Raw genomic sequence first — 21110 nt, forward strand, 5'->3', positions numbered from 1 at the left:
AAACATATGAGCTGAATTTCTCAATGTCAAATATAGCTCCCAGCCAAAAATACTGTAAAGATGTCCCTTTCTATCATGGCCTCTGCATCAGGGGGCATTATTTTGTGGAGTGGATACTAAAATCAAAAATATGATTCAGTCTTTGCTGGAGATTTTTTTATCCTTTCTCCATTTGCTAACAATATGCCAATAAAAAAGCACAGCACAACAAAATGTAGATGGAAGTCAGTTTGAGATGAAAATATACAGCAAGATAAAACAAGAATTTATCTGAGCCACAAAATACAGAGGACAGCTTGAATCATTCCGAGTTTAAAAATACGTCTGTCTTCAATATCTGTCTCTTCCCTTTTTCACATCATCAGAGGCTAGATGTGAAAATAGAATACACTTGTATGGCATAAAAATCTCTTCTTGATATCTTTCCAAACTCCCCTTAAAAATTCTTTAAAATGCTTAGCCTTATGTTTGACGTGGCTTCCATCAATGGCCTCAATGAGGAGCACCTGAATGACGCAGGTGCTCATTAGAGGAAGCCCTCTGAAGAATAGACACACCTCTGAAGGAGCCCAGCTCAGAAGAGACAGTCACATGAGATGATGCCTTGGAAAGTCCTGGACTGTAAGTGCCTCAAAAAATATCCAAACCCTGAACCTTTGTAGACTTCTTTTGGGATATCTTACTCAAGGAGTATGGGGCAAGCTGAACTCTGTATGGAGGGGTGCCATGGGATTCATAGATTAGTTGCTTTGTTACTTTTGGAGGTGTTTCTGTTTTACCTTGCTACCTTCTAGTGCAAGTGGAACAAATTTCTTTTCTAAAAAAAATTTAAAACAACCCCATTCTGTCAATTTAGTTTCACAGATGTTTCCATTTCCAAGCAGAAGCTGTTGATGGTGCTGAAAGTTACTCAGCATTGTTGTAATTTGAATAGCATTAGCCATGATGTTTTTATTCTGAAAAGTTGAAATGTTTGCAGCTCATCATAGCACAGCCCTAATGGTGTTCAGTACATCTGCTTAAAAAAAGTTGTGCCTAGGCAATGCTCTATCCCACAATGTTTTTTTATGACTTCTACTGACTTTCAAGGTTTTCAGTAGAGATAGAATTAAAGCCTCTGCTTTATGTACACACAAATTAGGAAATAATGAGTGGGTAACAAAGCTAAGTTTTGTGCTCCATACCACAGCTGTATCCTTGCATCTGCCACTAGAGATTCCTGCAGCATTATGCAGACACCTCATGGACTTTGTTTGGATACACTCATAAAATTAATGTTTCTTTCTATAGGAGGCAAAGTCAGCTAAACAGGTGTAACAGGAAATTAAAATAGGGAGTAGAAGCAATGGTGGCAAGTAAAGGAATTGTTGCTCCAAGTCTTTATTCTTTCTTCCCCTTAACATCCCTGCAGATAGTAACTACTCTTGATTTGATGTTAAACTGGATCCTAGTTAAAAGCAGCAAGAAAATAACACAGATTTCAGAGATGAGCTTTGGATAGCAGAGATCAAACGTAATGTTCACCTGCAGCTTTCTCCCTGCCTTGGTTTTGCTCTTCTAAGTTGAAACCTCCCAAATGAAATCTAATCTCTCTATATCTGTCAAGGTGCATGAGGCTGCCTTTTAAATTAGCAGAAAATTTTATAATAAAGGAATCCATTTCTGTGAACAAGCAGAAAAGTTCAAGACTTGCAATCAGGGGTTTTCCTGACAAACATCTTTGACACTCGTTCTCAAAATCCTGATGAACTTCTTCCCATCTTAATTTCTACTTTTGTTTATTCCAAATTTTCAATTTTTTTCCCAGGTGACTTTTAAAAATTGTTTTCTTCAAGAGCCCTGCTCTTGATGTAGAAACTTCCTTAGGCCTTCCTCAAACACTTAAAAGAGCCTCTCTCTTGCCACCTGCCAAAGTTCAAGCTCCTACTCAAATGCACAGCACCAGCTTCTTTAGTGTGTACCTCTTTCCAGTTGTGTTTGGTTATGAGGCAGAAAATGACTGTGTGCTGGCAAAGTACACACTGCATGTACTGCACAAGGAAAATTCAAAAATAAACTTATCTGCCTCCTTAAAATCTGCCACATCTATATGAGTTTGAAAGACAATAATCAGAAGTGTATCAGTGTAGTGTTTGTGCACACATTTTTATACTCTTAATGAAATTATTAGATAAATAACACATGATTAAAGCAAGCCAAGTGTGAATCAGGACGTTCAAAATTTAAAATCACTGCCATTAACTTAGAAGAATTTCATTCACAGCCCCTCTCAAATGAGAAGTGAATAAAAAAAGGAACTGTTTCAACTTCTTGTTATATCAGCCATATATTTTACTAATCTCTAGCTTTCCAGGCATTCCATAGCACTGAAACTACAAGCAGTTATACAGAAAAGCAGTTGTATGTTTTTAATGATGTCATTTGCTCGCAGTGTGATACCAATTAGGCACTTCTTTGCCATTCAAACCCTAGCTAACTGTCAAGGAAGTGCTGGCTTACCATCCAGCAGTCTAAAACAAAGATGTTTTATAAAGAATATAAAAAGAGAAAACAAGGTCCAAGGCAATACTGAACATATAACTCAGCAGCTTTTAACTGTTCCTCAGGATGTGCTTAATAATAGCATGCTAATAACCAAATGTGAGTTTGTAGGCAGTTGAATCAAGGATTTCCTACACAGGTAACCAAAACCTGTGTGAAAAAGTCAATTGGAAAGAAGTGATGAGGTGGGATTATTGCTGGTTTAATGCATTTATTACAGTGAATGTGTGAGGGAAGGGGGTTGACAGGTAAATATTGAAGCAACCATGTGAAAGAATAAGTGTTTGCTCAGAACATCCCATGCTGAGGAGCTTTTTTCCTTGTGTTTCTTGCTAGACCATGATGGGCAGGCTGCTGGGGGAGGACATGCAGCACTTTTTGGTGTGCAGATGTTAATGCACTGCTCAGCAGGCCCACAGGACTCATGCTAAATTCAGCTGGAATCCAGTTGCCACAAACTACCTGGCTGCAGCTAATTAAGGGCTTTAGCAGCTTCTGAGAGTAAATATTGTCCCAAGGACAATACTTGAGAGGAGATTAATTGGCCCTTTTTTTACAGATGTAACCACTTTATTCCAAATATTGTTGTCCAGTGGTTGGAGCTCGTAGTATCTCCAAGATGAAAAAAATTATTCTTTTTGCCTTCTGAAGCATTTTTATGTTGTACTTGGTAGATAAGAATTACCGTGTGAAACATGAGTTGAACAAAAAATAACAGTGTCCAACAATGATGAGAAAAATGTGTAACTCAGTGAATAGTTTCATTTCCTTTGGATTTATGTTATATTTTTTTCTCTGAAGACACAAGGCTTTCAGGATCTCTCGCCAACTTAAATTAATTCACTCATCCTGAGTAAAAGTACTAATAGGTTCTGGCTACTCTATTTTCATTAGACTAATCACAATTTGATATGCTTGAAAATACTCTCACTTTGCCAAATTTTGCTGGAATTATCCAAGTAGTTTAAAAGTTATTAAGGCAGAACACACAATTTGCAATTGTGAAAAAAAAAAGTCCACAGTCACAGTAAGTAGTCTAGAAAAACTCTTTGGTGATTTGTATCAATGAAATGGAAAATTTAACTGTTCTGCAAATATCCTGATCTAGTCAGGAGAGTGAAAGCAAGCAGCACAGAAATATAAAACCAACTACTGATGCCATAATATTTGAAATTGAACTGGAGTAGATGTCCAAGCTGAGGGACACTAGGAGGGACACCATGGTTACACAGTCATGGAACAAACTCCCACCACTTGAAATTAAAAATCAACTAAAACAATACTAAAAATTTTAACCTGACATGTTTTGATGAGGTATGCTATTTATAAAAGAATGCAAAGTATATGATGGACAGAAGGCACTTGGTTTACCAAGCTGACCACAGAGCAGTGCCTAGGAAAAACAACTGGTTTTCAGTGGACCACTTTTTAGAGAGGTTTGTTTTTCACCCAGAGCCATTCATTATTGCCTAGCTGCTGACAGGGTCCTGTTTGTTAGAAAGATGGGGAGGAAGAAATGGTGGCTTAGTAAACATTTGAAAAATATATCAGACAAGTGTGAAAGCCTCCTGTGTATGCGTGTTTGGGGTTTTTTATATCGAGTTGGTTTTCAAGTCACAGATTTCACTCTGAGAAAACATATTTTAGTGGGTGAAGATTAATTTCTTTCCATCCTGCTGTGTCTGCCAGCACCAGCACTAGAGAAAAGCAAAGAAAGGTAAAGAAGCAACAGATGGGAGTGAGAGAATAGAAGGGTCATTTTTTGTTTGAAGGTTTCATTCCTGTGTTTTTCTTCATTTTGAGCAGGGACCAGGTTTATTCTGCTGAGCAGCATGACCCATAAGAGTGAGACCATGGTACTGCCATCCCTTTGTCCCCTCTCTCCCAGGGTCTCATGCATCCACAATCACACAGATAAGTAGTAAAGAATCACAGGTAATTATTGCCTCCCATGCTGAAGCACTAGCAGCCCATGGGATAGTGGAGATTTACTTGCCCAGATGTGTGCCAGTTAGAAAAGCAACCATCAGGAGGAGTGGTACAAAAATTGCTGGTTTCTAGAAGCTCTGTCCCTCTTAATAATCAAAGTTCTGGGCTCTTGCCTTGAGTCTGAAACTCGGGGAAAATATAGCCCCATTCTCCACTGATGAGGATTTTTTAATCCTTTCCATATTTCTTCCTCTATTGAGGGTCCATTCTCTCTTCCTCAGGCTTGGCACCTCTATTTTCATTTCCTGAAAGCTTGTGTCTGCCCAGTTTTTGCATTGAACTGCACTACAGCAACCCTTGGTGACTGAGTGTATTTGCATAAGCAGTGTGACCCAGGCAAAGGAGAAGACCCAAAACCCTGAGCCTGACCAAGGAATAAAGCAGCACCCTAACATCCCCCTGTTGTGCTCTCTCTAAATTTGTCATATGACACGTTGAGAAGTTCTACATTTAGGATAATAACTTTGCAATGCACCAGGAGCCACATTTTTTGCCACAACTGAGGCTTGTCAGAAATGGTGAAGAGTTACCTGCTGGTCTTTGCAGTGTGCTGGTAGTGGTTCAGATGTTCAGCAGGAGCTGAAGAGCCCTGGAATCTGTTCAGCAGGATGCCTGAGATTTTATAAATTCTTTTGGCTTCTCTCCTGTCAGGCTGGCATCAGCTTTTATTTTAAACAGAAATCTCCCTAACAGGAGAAAATACAGGAGAGGATACCAAGGGAAATGTCAGGTAATTAAAGATAAAAAATACTGTATTGCTTATATTAGAAGATAACTCGTCCAAGCCTGCACAGCCATTTGAAGCTGAGGAGGAAACCTCCAATAAGTGAGCATAGACCCAGAAACTTTAGTGCACAGGTCAATGTGGTGTAGCAGTGCACAAGGTGTAGCTAAATGCTTCCTGCCCTTCCTGGGGGAATTGTTGGCTCCAGCCTTCCCTGCTAAAACACTGGAACCCCACAAGAGCATTTGCTTCTTGCTGAAGCCCACCCACCATGTCCCACAGAAAGCCATGTTGGAGATGGGTTGTTTGCAGTCACTGTGGGAATTCAGGTCCACCATTCCCATCCATTTTTAACCTAAATCTGAATTTATCCTCTTGCTTGCTAAACTTCAGGGGAGGGAGGTTTATCTTCTTTGCCTTACAGGAAGGCACTGACCTTCTCAAAGGATCTGATCTTCCAGAGTCTCCCAATGTAATCCTTCAGGACAAAGCCTGCCTGCAAAGCCAGTCTGCCCAGTCACAGCAGTCAGGAGTGATAAACCTCACCCATGGAGTTGGAAAATCCCATCTGCAGGCTGTTGTACACAGGCTTTCACTGCTCCACTGATGGCCAGCACAGCCAAGGAGCGGAGGTTTGAATAGAAGTCCACACAAGAGAAAAGATGACTAAGGAAAGATTTATTCAGCCCAGTGAAGAGCTTAGCAAGGTGATTGGTAATGGCAGAGAGCAGCTTAGAGAAAATTAAAAACGGCAAAAAAATAGGAAAGGTATACAAAGCTAGAAGCTAAACCTGTGTAAAAACCTGAATAGGAAGTAAAGTAGAAAAAGTGCATAACTACAGCAAAGGAAATACAAAAGGCAGGTAACAAGAAGTATGTGAGGAGCAAAAGCAGCCAAGATCCAGGCCCACATCAGTGAGAACAGGGAGCCAGAAGGTCATGAAAAATACATTAATGACAGAGATAAGGTTGATATTCCTGGAAGCCTGGGTTCATCTCTTTGTTTCAGACTTCATGGAAGAAGCTGAGGGGGTCATGATTCAGGGACAGATTACTAGAGGGGCTGGTGGCAGGGACAGGGAGTGAAATGAAGACACAATGTTAAAAGGCATTGAAATTACTCCTGAGTAGATAAACTGTTAAAGAATTGCAATTCACCTGATGCCAGTGCCTTTATGACAGAATAGTTAAGTGGCACTAGCAAGATAAACTAGTAAGGAAAATAAAATTAAATGTTCACTGTGAGCCTGGAAAGGAAGAAAGGGTATATAACCCAAAAGGACTCCGGAAGCTACAGAATCAAAACTTCCTTTGTGGCTGATGCTAGTTGGAAATGAAGTTACTAGCCCATTCATAGCATAACCTGGCATGAGATCACTAAACTAGTCTGATCCATCAGAATTATAAAGAAATTACATTCACTTGTAAAAGTGCAGAATATTAAAGTGGGGTGTTTTAAGTATTTCAGCATTGCAGCCCAAAGTAATACATGAGTGTACATTATTTTTAAAAGTCTATCAGAAACCTATAGTAACAATGTCAGGCCAGTGTGAAGTGTTCCTGAAAATCCTACCACTAACAATATTAATGAATAACATATTTAGATCACAAAATAAAATCCAGAAAAATGTGTGGCAGAACTTCCTCCTATTTAAGTGAAATGGGAGAAAATAGCTTTTAAAATCAAGCCTTTAAGTAGAAAAAAAAAACCCTAATTTCTATAAACAAACAAACAAACAAGAAATTCCCAAAGAAACACCTAAATACTTTTTTTAATCACCAGTGAAAAACAAAGGAGTGAATCTAAAAAATGCCAACAGTTGGTTTCATATAGAGAGTCTACCATGTGCTAAAGCAGATCAAGATGGATGTGAGATGAGTGGAAATAATCAACATTTACTGTGATCCAAATCTATCCTGGGTTTGCTGGAGGCCCTCGGGGCTAATATCCACATACAGAGAATCCATATTAGGATTCTGCCAAGTGAAAGGTTTTGGTGATAAAATTCCTCTTTTGTTAGCAAAAAAACGTGATAATGCAAGTTCACTTATCGTTAGAGCTGCAGGTACATTTAAATATTCCTAGCATATATTAATTTTTCTATCATGGCTCACAGGTTCTCAGATAGCTTAACAAATGGAACCAACCCATAAAGTTCCATTTGAAAGCAATAATAATCTTCTCTTCAGAAAAATAACAGAAACTGAATGGGTGGAATATTTTGTGTGTCAACTATAAAGAAGGAACGTTACCTCCAAGTCTCAAATCCGAGATTATTTCAGGAAAAGAAGTCTTGGTAGGTACAAACTGAAGTTCAGGTTCTTTGTATCTATTCTCAGCTATCCTTTGACTCAGGGTGTGACCTCTGGCAAATGATTTCAAGGGAGACTGCAAAGCAGAAGGAAAGGGATTGCTCACACTGTGATGAAGAACAGATCAACGCTCCACCTGACATAGGAATGGCCGGCCTGGCCCATCTGGCCCCCTATCTCTTCTTTAAAGTGGCCCTAAAAAAGAATCAGTGAGTGTCTCAAGGAGGCCAAAAGAGCATCTTAAGTATATAGTGCGCTTCTCTGAATTCTCTACAGCTTCCTGAAATCTGCAGTTTAGGAATTTCCTACACCTGCTATATTGGATTGCATCCCTTGGGAAAACAATAGTAGTGTGCAAGTAACAGTGGGATAAAAATCAACCTGCTAAGTTTACTTGGAAGTCTGTGGGAATTCATTTCCTCTGCTGACAGCATGGCTCTGAGCTCCCTTGCTTAGCATTAGTTCGGGTTAGTTCCAATATGTTATACTGAAATGTGGGTGTGGTGCAGAAAAAGGCACAAAAGATGCACTGAGGCATTAGGAGCTGTTTGGGGGTTTTGTTGGGATTTTTGGTTGGTTGGGTTTTTGTTTATTTTTGTGGGAGGTAGATACTAAAGAGGGATTCTAGATGCAGCCTTTATTGGATTCAAAACATTCACAAAATCAGTTTGATCTGCAGGGCTTAATGAGACTTTCTTCTCTCACTGGGGTCATTGTGAGGTCCCAGTGCAGCAAAATCTTATTTCTGCACACTCCTCTTCAACCTCTCACTCCATCCCACTATCGGTGACAGTGGGATGGACAAGTTCCGTCTCTTACTGTTCTGCTCCACCACTGCTTGGGGACACCTCATTCCTTGTGGGCTGGCCTTTTCAGAGTAGTTGTACACAATGCTGGCCTTCTACCTGAAAAAAACAGGCCCAGAAAGAAAACATGCAGATGTCTTGTTCAGTCCAATTAGGAGAGCAATAGATCATGAGTTCTGTTTTGTGATAAAACAGGCACACCCATCTGCTGCCCTGTGGGTACTGGAGTTGGTAACAGAAATAAGAAATTGCCTGTTGTGATCCTCAGGATCCTGAGAAATATAAAAAATAAGAAACCTAGCAAGCTTTCCACCTAGCCCTGTTGATGTCAGAGAGAAAAACACATCTCAAAACAAATTCCATCCACTCCTGATTCACAGAAAGCTAACAGTATTGAAACCCACAACATTTTCCCTATTTCAACTGTCTGTTGGACCTCCAGAAGTGCACTTCCATTACTTTCTGTGAAGTATGGCACTATACCACAAAGAAATGTGCACCTACTCCTGTTAGGTAATTAGCACTGAAAGTCATTGTTTCGGAGAACCATTCAGAGAAAAATAAGATGAAGTCCATTTTTCACTCATCCCTGGTTATTAATGGCAATTTTAGCAAAATGTATGAAGAGTGTATCTGATCTCTGCTGTCACACAGCAGACAGATTTTAACTCAATTACTCCCCTCTCACCTTATCTGAATGCATTTTCCTGGATGAAATTAGATCAGCTGTTATCTCTGAACACACACCCCATGAATTGCAGGTGGAAATATCCACAAGGAAAAACAGATGCTCTTGTGATTGACAGAAACCCCTGAAACACTGTCTGCTCCACAGAAACAAAGGCAGAGATTTCACAGGGATGATTTACTAGCCTGTATTACACTGGCAGAGAGACATTTTTGTATGACTAAAGGTCTGGTCTTGTTGCAGAATAAGTAAATATGCTTGCCTCAAATTCTATATAATCTAGTTTGCTGCAGAAAATTAAAAATATTAGTATAGCAACTATTAAATCAAGTGATTTAAAAACAGTGTAAGGTGGAATGAAAAAATATCAGAGCAGAAAATCCCATAACTGCATGTTTTGGATAAAATCAGTGAGAGAAATAAAGCTAACGCCTAGGTGACTGCAACCAGTGAGAGATGATATTTTGCTGTATGTGGAGATTAGTGTAAACCCTGCATTTGTGTATATTTCCTCCCAAATCTTAATATCAGTGTTGTAAAGCACATGTAGTGACACCAGAAAGGGCTTCCATGTTCCAGCATTGCAATTTTCGTTTTCTTAAAAAGACAAATAAAAGACCCCAAAGGCTTTAGGAAACTATGGAATTTTTTTTTACATAAATCAATAGCATTTTGATCCTAGTTGCAGTGAGTACAAATGAAACTCTTGTCTTTTGATACTGGCCTTGGCACATGACTTTGTCTGTGATAGCAATTCCCACACCACACGGTCTGATCCTGTTTGGTGAATTCCCAGTTACTTGAATCCTAAAAGGTCACATTTCCTATCAGTTCATTAGCAGTACTGTGCAAAAAGAGATGTGAGCTGTGTGTTACAGTGACTTTAATGGGAAAGTGTTGGAGTTTGTGGACAATTTATTTTACTTTGGAGACCTGCTGCTTCCCCAGGGAATCTTGTGAGGGCAGGGGTGGCACCAGGAAGGCAAGAGGCTGGGAACGCATAAGAAAAATGTCAACAGTAGCAAAAGAAACATCTCAGCAGAGTGGAGCAAGGAAAGAGATGTCTAAGATTTGGGTTTTGATTTATTATCTCTGTCTCATGTCCCCAGAACATGTACCTGAAAGCTACAGGGCTCTCAGAGGTGTTCTCTCACCAGAGGTTGTGGCAGTGCCTCTTCCATGACATGAAGTTTCCCCATTCTGCACTTAGTCTGCACAATTCTCTTGTCATTTATCTAGAAATTTTCCTGAGTATGTATCAAATAAAATGTCAAGGTGCTTCTCTTCAGCTGTTTGATAGCAGACAAGACATCTCCACTCTGATTTTTACAAAGGCAAAAGCTCATCAGTAAATCCTAAAATAAGACTCTGTCTTGGCAGAAGTGTCTTGGAAATCACCTGCAAAGTCTGAAGGTAAAGAACTGATCATATAGCTTTATGTAAAGAGCAGTGTTTTCATTACATTGGATTATTCTCAAAAGCCTTTTCATCAAATGACTTCACAGATTTGATCATTTACATAAATGTATCCAAAGCTGTCTGGCCTGAGCCAGCCCACAACAAGAACTGAACATCACATCATGGAAAAGGAACAGAAGAACAGGTTTGGGAGAGGGGCTTCCTTCAGAGTGTCATGTTTGGAAAGTGGTTCCTCTGTCCCTCAGAAGTGATGTACTATGCACCAAGTACTAGAAGCAAAAAGTCAGATTTATACAGAAGGCTGATTTCATTGCTGAAAAAAAAACCCCAGAAATTTGAAAAGACAAAAACTAATACACGATGCTGATAGATTCATTACTTAGTTGTACAGTGCCAGGTAGACCAAGAAACTTTGCCCAGGCACATAAATTGTAATAATTCTCCCTGGTGTTATGATAAATAATACAACCTGTGCACAGGCTGTACACTTACAAGCTGGTATAACCCACTTGGCAGGTGATTGGAGACCAGTAGGCTCAAGCTATTTAAATGACCTCTTGTTCTCAAGTTCTGTGTAAGAATTAATGACAAGAACCATCAGGCTGAGAAAAACATATCCTGTGTCTATTGAGATTTTATCATTTGACATATGAATGGCCATTTTTGAGATTGAATGATGAAGTTAATTTTGTTTTAAAGGCCTAGTGAAAATGAAAAGCATACACAGAAAATTACTTTTTAATGTTCTTGGTTGTGTTGGAATTACTAAAATTAACACAGGGTGTTGTAAAAACAAACTGATGCCATCACCTTACAGGCACTGGATAGACGATGCCACAGCATGCCAAGTGCCTCTCTCATTGTAACTCCAACATCTTGTCAGAAGCCTTTTAGTCAAGTCAGATTGCTGAGTTGTGTTTAGTTGGATTCATCAAATAAATGGAGCTGTAGATGTAGTGTTTTCTTTTAGCAAGCAGAAGTCATTAATTTAATTCTGGAGAAGGTCTGCAAAGAAACGCCAGGAAATTACACTGTGGGGACAAAATGTATTTTAACTGATGAGGTGTAAAGACTGATAGTAAGATGACTGATAATGCAGTTGTTGAGCAGTTGTAGCAAAGTCTGGTCTTGCAGTAATCAAAAACATTTGTCTTGATAAACATGAGGAGCAAAAACAAGGAATGGTACTATTGCAGAGTTTCCTAACGAGAACTGAACAAAGGGAAAGGAACCCATTTCTAAGAGGTCTTGGGATATTATAGCTCATGAACTTGGGAATTTTTATTCTCCTTTTTCTTGGAAGCACAAGCTTGTTTGGAAATGAGTTTGCATGGCATGGAAGCTCAGTGGACAAGCGACAGCACTGCTTGTAGAGCTTGTAAATTTGAGAAACTTAAGGCTTGCAATTGAAGGATAATTTATTTTTCAGAGAGAAATTCAGCATTACAAATCAAAGAGCACTCTTGTGACAGAGTAAGACAAAGATTCAGCACAGAAAAATGGATACTTTATGTGATTACACCCATAATTCACCAGTGCTCAGCTTTTAGTAAGTAATATAAACTCCCTTACCAGTCTACTAGAAATTACAGGGGGAAAAAAAAAAGGGAAAAAAACTAAACAAAACCCCAAAGTACCCACAATAAAAAGATCCATCTCTAGTGATTCTGAAAGCTTTCTAAAAAGCTTTTTAAGAATATGCTTTCCTGAATGTCTCCATTTGCATTAGAAATACATAGATTGGGTTGGACAGAATAATAAAGCACCTTTTGTCATTCTTTCTGTTCAGCCATGGTTTAATGCAGCAGTTCCAGGTCACACACTGTGACTTTCAGAAGAATAGAATAAGGAGTCTTTCAGCACACGTGCCCATTTATGAGAATTAGGATCCCTAGAGGAAGAAACTTTTCCTATTTTCTGAACTGATGCCACTAATTTGTTCCCACATACTTCTGTGTTGTGACCAAATAGCAGAATGAGCACTTTTAAAGATTTAAACAATGGTAAATATTTTTGTCAGGACACAGTGTCTTAAATAGATCTGTTACTTCATCTGAGCAATGAGGATTCAAAAACAAGAGCACAGAAGACATAAGGAGAACAAAAAGAGTAAGTTCAGACCAACAAAGCTGCATATTTTTTATTCATTCATTCATTAATTTCTTAAACTTCATACTTTAGAAAATCTGTGTTCATGAGGTACAGAGGCAATAAATAGGCTAATAACCTTTCATCCATGATGAATTCCTACTCGTTTCTTTTCTCTGGAAATTGGAACTTAAACGTTCCCTACAGGGTATATGAAAAAGTAAATCTCAAACCACTTCCATGCAGGTAGTTGGCCATGTTCTGTGTTTTAGGATTCAGAAAATAATGATTACAGTGATAAGAATACAACTTAGCCTTTCATGATATTTATTATATACACAAAATTCAGATCTAAATTGCCTGCATAGTTTTTGTGTCCTGACTTTATGCAAGAGGAAGTAAAAGCTGGAATGTTTGGCAATAAATGGGCAAAAATCGCATATGCAGTGACATACCTGATGAAAATCCCACTGAAAGCAGAGAGGAAAAGAGTGAGGGGATTAAAATTCCTGTTGTAGAGGCAAAATGGACCTGTCTGACAGTTCAATAGTGTGCTCTGTGAAAAGCCTGGACAACCTCTATTAGAGCTGCTGATGAGATAAAGGTGGTGTTTTTCCTGAGTGCACTGGGGGCAAAAAGCCTACAACTTGCTGTGCAGACTGAAAGCCTTTGTTAAACCAGGAGACAAAACATTTACTGATAACATGGGGGGAAAAAACTCTACATTCACTGGTGATTTGAAGAGCATTTCAGTTTCGATAAGCAGAATAAAAGGAAGTCAAACATTTCTGAGTTTGAATTAAGAAAATGAACAGAGCTTTGCCAGCTTGATGAGAGTTTAAAGTATGGGGAGCCTCAGCAGTGTGTTGTATGCAGAAAGAAGCAATTCAAAAATATCTGTTTGCTGGGGGTTTTTATACCGTAAAATGTTCTCTAAAATTTGATATTTAATTCTTATCACACTGTACTTCAACAACATTTATGATCACCTTAGCAAATTAACCAGAAGTTGAGACAAATTTAAAATATAGGCACTATTTAAATTGTCCATGCTTTGCTTTGGAGATGCAGAAATTTGTGAAAGTAATGTTTTCTTTGGAAATTTTTCTTTGACCACTTTTTCTTGCAGTACACCTATATGGAAATTTTTCTCCCCAACAGAAAAAAAATCCAGCCACTCAAAATTAACCAGCAGTTTCATTAACCAACTGTTCATTTTATTTTAGCTTAAAATTGTTTTTTTTTCTTTATGCTGATACTTGCTATGAGCCAGATCATTCTATGTGGGGATAAACAATTGATTACATTTATATCTGTGCATCTGCAAGGCCTCAGCCAGCAAACTCTGTATCTGAAGAAGTGTACTGGGCCTCCTGTATGCAGCAGAGCCAGAAACAGGTCCAAATGAAAGTGTAAGTTTGTGTTGAGACAATGAATAACAAAATTCAGCTTTTTACTAGGGCCTGATGTTCTTGGAATGTTTCATTAGTACATTGTTGAAGAATTGCCAGCTTGGTTTGATTATCAGAGCATCTTCTATTCATTGATTGCATCAAATCAGAGGGAGGGCTGAGGGTGATGGTGAGAAGGAACAATCACACAGAGGAGGATGAGGAGGAGGAGTTGTATTTAAAAAAAACCCTGAAATTAATATTCTTAAAAATCTTTTTCCATAGCAAGGTTGGTTGCAAAGGTCTGAATTCAGTCCAGTGCTCTGAAAATATTCCAGCAAGGAAGCTGGAAAGTCTCCATATCTGTGTTTGTGTGGTGGGTCCTTGCCATGGAGCTGTGTCCCAGTGACCAACCAGTCACTCCAGATCAGATGTCATTTATCTGTTTTTGTGTTCTGAGAGCTTTCTGCAAGTGTGTACCTACCCTACCCACCCCTGCCATCCTCAGGCTTGTGAACCTCCCCCTGCTCCATTCCAGCATCAAACAGGGAAGAGCAAGAGTTGAATTCTCAGGGTCTGGGTGCTCTGCTTCTGGTTCCATCCTGTGTTTTAGATATCTGCCATGGCTGTACAGAGTTACACGGAGAGAATAGATATAAAAATAGGCTAAACTGTAACCACAGAGGTAGAATAATTCACCTCCTCAGCCTTTCTAGTACCAATTTTTTGCATTGCTTTATTACTTAACATTCTGCTTATCATTTACTTTTACATTAGTTTCCCACTTAGTTCTGCTTCTGATTAATTTTCTTATAGATGCAGAAGTGACAAACTTTTCAAATGTTTGGGGTTTTTTTAACAGAATTTATTTTCCAGATTAGCCTTCTTCCACAAAGCCTAACAAGTCCAATGCTCAGAGGTTGTTAGGACTGATTCTTTTCTAACAATGTCCATGCATTCAGGGCTGTGATTAATTCTCCTAGAAAAAAGAATCTATGCAGTTGATAGCTTTAAAAAATGTATAACATGGATAAGTGTCACACGGCTGGCTATGAAAAGAGAAGATATTAATCACAACATTTAGATTAGATTGTAGATGCAATTGAACTTTTCTCCCTTGCTGCAAACATTATGTTTAGAACAGTCACTGCTCTGCTATTCTAGCAGGGAGAAAAACATGTTTAATTCACACAGCTGAAAAGGCTTGGCCTTACTTTCAAGATCGTCTCATGAATTTGGTAAACATGACTCAGTGAAGAATCTAGGCTTGAAGAAAAGAACAACCCTTAGTTTAAGATTCAGCAAACCTCTAGAAGAAGAAAAATCTTAGAGGTGAAAGACAGCAAACATGTTTGATGGAAGCAACTGTACTGTGTTAATTAAAACCTCAGACTGCCTTTATTTAGCACAGAATTTGTGACCCTTGGAAGCATCACTGTGAAGCTGGTGCTTAGTTTTGTCTCAGACCTAGCCCTGCTCTCTTAGCACACAAAGGGAACACTTCCGATGCCTCCAAAAGAGATCACACCAATCTATATATTTCTGGGATTCTTTTTTTTTTAATTTCATATTTCTGGATTTCATGTCTTTTAGTTCTCCACCTCTAACAGCCTGTCAGTCTATATGAACAAAGGTTTTATTTTTGTTGTGGTTTAAACAGCTCTTTGCTCACACATACATGGGATGGGGAAAGAATCAGAAATAAGGAAACATCCAGGGACTGAGATAAAGGCAGCTCATTAGAACAAAACATAATTGTAATGGAAAAAAAAAATATACAAAATGAGGGATGTGCAATCAGTTGCTGACTGATGTGCAGCCAGTCCTGAACTGTGGGCTGCAATCCCCAGCCAACTTCCCTGGCTCTATATGCTGAGCATGGCACCATGTGGAACAGGATATCCCTTTATCCAGTTGGGACCAGCTGTCCTGGCTCTGGCTCTGTCCCCTCCCAGCTTCTTGTGCCCTCCAGACCTGCTGCTGCCAGGGCTGAAAAGCCCTTGACGTAGTGTAAGCTCTGCTCAGCAGCATCGAAAGCATCAGTGTGTTGCCAACCTCATTCTCATTCTAAATCCAAAACACAGCACTGTAATAGCCAGTATTTCTGCTGAAACCAGAGCACTTTTCCAGCTGGCTGCTGCATTGTTGTGAGTTCTTCCCAAAACAAGCCCATGTTTATATTGAATCTGAGGACAGGCTTTCATAGCAGTCCGTAGCAGGGAATGGCATCTTCAGCAGAGGTTGCTGGGGTGGTTTTTCAGGTGTTTTTTTAATCTGATTTGCTACAATGGCCATTGGTTAAATGGTGTTTGAAATTAAACAGGAGACAGAAACCAGTGTTAGAACCTCATAAGTAAAACACTTGAGATGCATAGAAAAGATGCAGCAGTGCAGAGGCTGCTGTAGTGCTTTGCAGTCCAAGCTACCCATCAGCAGGCTGCTCAGCAACCACTGCTGTCACCCAGTGCTCGGTAACCCACAGAGGGAATGGGCTTTTCCAGCATGTGGGAAACTGCAGATCCAGTGCCTAATTCACAGACACCTGCCCCTCCCTATTTTGTTTTTCCTCATAAAACTCTGAAGAGATTCATTTCCTTAGGAAGCATAAAAGCAATCATTGATAATAAGCAGGAGAATTTTTTAAGTCAAAACCCCCAGTCTAATTCCTAAGTCTCTACCTCTAAGCCATCACAGAAGGAGGTGAAGAACCTTTTTGCCAGACAAACTTTGTGCCCCCTGAGGTAGAGCAAGCTTGTCAACAAAGAGTTCTTCAGGGGATTTCAGCATCCCTCAGCGAAGTCAGGACATTTCTATCACTGCAATCAGCTTGTTGAGCTGTACAATTTATTTTGTGTTGCTCAAAGAAAGAATGATAAGAAATGCTTGGGGAACAACCACATGTCTTTGGGCTAACTGCAGGTGTTAAAGCTGCAGGTTTCTCCTGAAACTCATCTTTAAAATTATTCCTGGTGAGTTCTGATTGTAAACTTCTGTTTTACTGACATGGGCTGAGCCATGTCAGAAACCTCCAATTCCTTTTAACCAACCGTTTCTGGTTAGATTTCATCAGGTATTTATGTTAAACAGTCTCAAAAACACAACAGGTTCGTATAGGGAATAAACCAGCCTAAAGTCCCTAACTCTCATTCCAGTCACAGCATTGCAGTTTTCCAGTCTTTGGGGTGATTTTAGTTTGATAAAAATTAGTTTTTGAGGGCTTCATCTTATACTTTTCTTTTGAAACATAAGTGTTAGAGCAGGTAATGACCAGAAAAGGCAAATGAATATACTTAAAGACATTTTATTCAATATGCAGCTTGGTATTAAACCATCATTTCAACTTAAATGTAATAAATTACTTTTTCCCAACTATAAGCACCATTTTTTTCTGAATATTTTTGTCATATGATCCCTACCTTACTAGTGAGCACATGTTATTTGCTCCCCACTAGCTGTTTTAATGGCCACCCAATGGGGTCATATATCACCTTATTTATTACATCTGCATCTGGCAAAACTGTTCCTAAAAAAAAATAATTTATTGAAATAATTTAGCCTTTTTTTTTCCAGCTCTACAAAATATCCATAAGAAGAATGTGACTTTTATTACTTCATTCCTTATTCATAAGTGTTTGTCAGATCACTTATGCGAACAAATTATTGCCTGTGGAATTTTCTCAAATCTTCCAATCATTCCTTGCCATCTGGTCAACAAGGCTGGCTTCATTAGTCACACAGTCTTATTTATATCTTTTGATATGCAATAACCACCCTCTTGGAGCCCAGAATGGGGATGTCCAAGCTAATTCATTCCAGCCTAGGTTGCCTCACAGTAGATCTGCAGTGGACTCTCAGAGCACACAGAGTAACAAACATCTACTGAGGAAAAACTCAAATAAACTGAGTTTAGAGAAACTGCCTCGAATTTACTTGGAAATGTTCTAAAATATCTTTCTTCTTGTGTTTTTGTTTTTTTTTTTTTTACCTCCCATACAAGGAAATAGATCTGTTTTCCTACATGTATTGAGTTTTTGTGCTCAGCCCGCTCCTGAAAGGAACAGCAGGATCTGCTGCTTGTCTGGAATGCATCTGCTTTGCTTTACGTGTCATACACAGACATATGGAGATGTGTTTGTGTCCTGCTGTGTCTTGACATGTCACAAGTGTACACTGGATCAGGAATTCATTGTGCTCATAAAAATAAACAAATACATATTACATATTTATATATATGCCACTGAAGACCTTTCACACAGCATCTGTATGGAGACATAGCTTCACATTTCTCACAGAGGTCTCCAGTTAAACCCTGGTCTCTCCTGTGGCCCCACCTCCCATGGGTCTCTTGTGATGAGCACTGGTGGGAGGGGAGGGAGCAGGAGCTCAGCTCTCCTGCCCATAAATGTCTGTCTGTCCCTCTGGGGATGCGGGGCTCTGTTCTTGCCTTTCCCTGTCCAGCTCTGGCCCTGCTCATCTGCTGCTGTTTTATTGACTGTCCTGTCCATCATTCAGATGGATTCTGAAGTACCCATCCTTCTGGCTCAGCTTGCCAAAGGAAATGTCACTTTGGCTGAGATTTTAAAGCATTTCCACCACCTAATTCTCTCAACACTATTAATAGACAATACTCTCTTGTTATATATATTTTTCTATTAAACATTTTCATTTAGCATTCACATCTGAAGGTTTTCATTTACTTTTCTAATGGCTCATTAAAAAGCGAATATCATGGTTAAGGAAATGGTTTGGGAATATATGTTGTGTGAGGTAGGTGTAGCTGATAATTACCATGTGTTAATGCTTGAAGGGCCTGGCTGCTTTCTGGGCAACCCAAATCAGTAGAGACACTCCACAAATTTTCTCCCCTGTGTTTGTGCTGTCACTGAGGTGTGAGCAGGGAGCCTGGAGGTCCTGCACTGGTGGTAAAAGCAGATTACCTCCAGGCAAGCAACCCAGGCTACAAAATCAGGAACTATCTCTTAGTTAATTCTTCTGGGAAAAAAGACAAATGGCAGCAATATTTACAAAATAGCAGCAAATAGTGTTTAGGAAATGGTAGATAGTAGTTAGTAATGAATGGTACTTCTCATCAAAAATCTAAATGTGGCACATATGAATGACAAAGCCTGGGTTAGAACTCTGTGCTTTTGTACTCCTCCCTTGGGTTGCTGTGCTCTTCATGGACTCTTGGATTCCAAAAGGAGGGATTCAGCACTGGGATCTTTGGAAGGGAAGGGCTGGGCTGTGACATGGCTTGAATTCCAGGATAACTTTGGGACACATCTCCTTGGTGAGCTTGGCATGCCCTGCCTGTGAGCCTGATCACAAAGCTCAGCCAGGGCTGCTGCTCTGACACATCTGTCACACCCAGCACCCTTTGGGTAGATTTGTCCATTCTGTTCTACACATTGTGCCTTTTTTCCATACTGAACACCCTAAAAACCAGCGTCTTCTACTGTTTTTATTTTGGATTCCCTTGGTGCATATGTAATAGCTGTTTGTTAGTTTCAGAGAGGAATACTGTTTGAAATATCATTTCAAATTAATACATTTTGTTACTCAACAACAAATTAAAACATGCTGGGGCCTAGTTTAGTTGGGAAATAAAAGATGTCAATGGGACAGAGCAAGGCCTGAGAGGGGATAAGAAAGAAGAGCATGAAACTCTAACAATGCAATAGATGGATTCCTGACCAGAGGCTTGACAAGCAGTGGTCCAAATCCAATAAATTTTATCCACAGGCTTAGCAGAAGACTATTGCCAATGAAAAACCACTGACTCTGCCTCAGGGCAAAAGACAAAAAACCTCATCACACACAGAGCTTCAACACAGGACTCCAAAGATTCTTCTGTCACAGCTGAGCTGAAGGCTTTGATGTATCACCCAGTGCTGCAACCCCTGTCCTAATGAATTAATAATTAAAAACCTATAATGGGAATACTGAGAGAGATATCAGGTTACCAGAAGGATTAGGAGGAGCCTGATTAATATAATCTTGGAAACAGTCAGAGATGTTCAATGTGTATTCATTCCCTGTGTGGTCCTTCCCATCCTTTCAGAGACTTCTGTTCCTGTACAATCAGGTCACATCAGCACTCCCAGGGCAGTCCCAATCTAACTTTCTCATCTATTCATTACATCCTGAAGTGGTTAATTCATTTAACTGCTTTCTGGATATTATGAAGGCTGTTGTTGGTTTTTGTTTTCATAGCTAACCTCTTCTGTATTGGAATAATTTTTCATATTGTTTCCTAATTCTGCAGTTAGGTTAGCATACACTTTTAAATTAAAATAGAGATGCATTCAGTTCCCTTGGATGTTCACCACAACCCTCTGCTCCACATGAAGCTCAGGCAGTGTCTTGTTGCCAGTGTGGGAGAAGGGCAGTGGTCAGCCTTTAGGGGACATCTGATGTCACTGATTTGCCTCTTTTTCTTCTAGCAAGTCCTTTCAGACAGCTGAGCCTCACCTCCACTTGTCTCTCTCATTCCTCAAACACCAAAAACAGGCAATTCAGTGTCACTGGAGAGAGTCTAGTGAAAACTTCTGGAAGGCTTAATAGGACAATAACTAGGAAAATAATTTAATAGGATAATTTTCATGTTTATTTCATTTCACACCTTGGTCCTCTTTTCAAAAGAAAACTGAAACCACACTGTGAGGTAAGATTTTACCTCTGTGTGTCTTCTTTGCAAGACAGTGCCATAAATATTACACAAAAAGCTAATTCTGCCAAAGACATGCATGTCCAGGGAAGCAGGAAAACTAACACAAATACTGCTCTGTAAAGAAACAGTAGGGTTGTTTTGGGGGTTTTGTGAATTGGTGTTTTGTTTAGTTCATTGTGCTATCGGGTTTTTGTTTAGTTGGTTGGGGTTGTTTTTTGGTATTATTTTGGTTTTAAGTCCTGGCTTTTGTTTTTCATAACTTGGAGACTGGGGAGCTGTTCTTCAGCGTGACATTTTGTTTCTTAGCTCTAGAATTGACACATTTTATATATTGCTGGATACAAGAGTTAGAATGACAACAACTTCTGGCAACCAGAGGAGCACTAGAACAGTGGCTTAGACCTAAGGTTAACAGGTTAACCTTCTATGGAAATGCATAAGTTTTAACCTTGACAGTGTTGTTTTATCTTTTTTTTTTTTT

At 39.4% G+C, this 21110-nt stretch overlaps 1 long non-coding RNA gene across 1 annotated transcript in view; it reads left to right on the forward strand.

Moving 5' to 3' along the window:
- The first annotated feature begins 499 nt into the window (after positions 1 to 499).
- The window catches only part of LOC135308668 (uncharacterized), a 48258-nt gene continuing 27647 nt past the window's right edge, over positions 500 to 21110 (forward strand). The window contains exon 1 of the long non-coding RNA XR_010369056.1: positions 500 to 621. This is a non-coding gene — a long non-coding RNA (uncharacterized LOC135308668). The remainder of the gene's footprint in view (positions 622 to 21110) is intronic.

The sequence above is a fragment of the Passer domesticus genome, chromosome 10, assembly GCF_036417665.1.
Source record: "Passer domesticus isolate bPasDom1 chromosome 10, bPasDom1.hap1, whole genome shotgun sequence".
NCBI classification, from domain to species: domain Eukaryota; kingdom Metazoa; phylum Chordata; class Aves; order Passeriformes; family Passeridae; genus Passer; species Passer domesticus.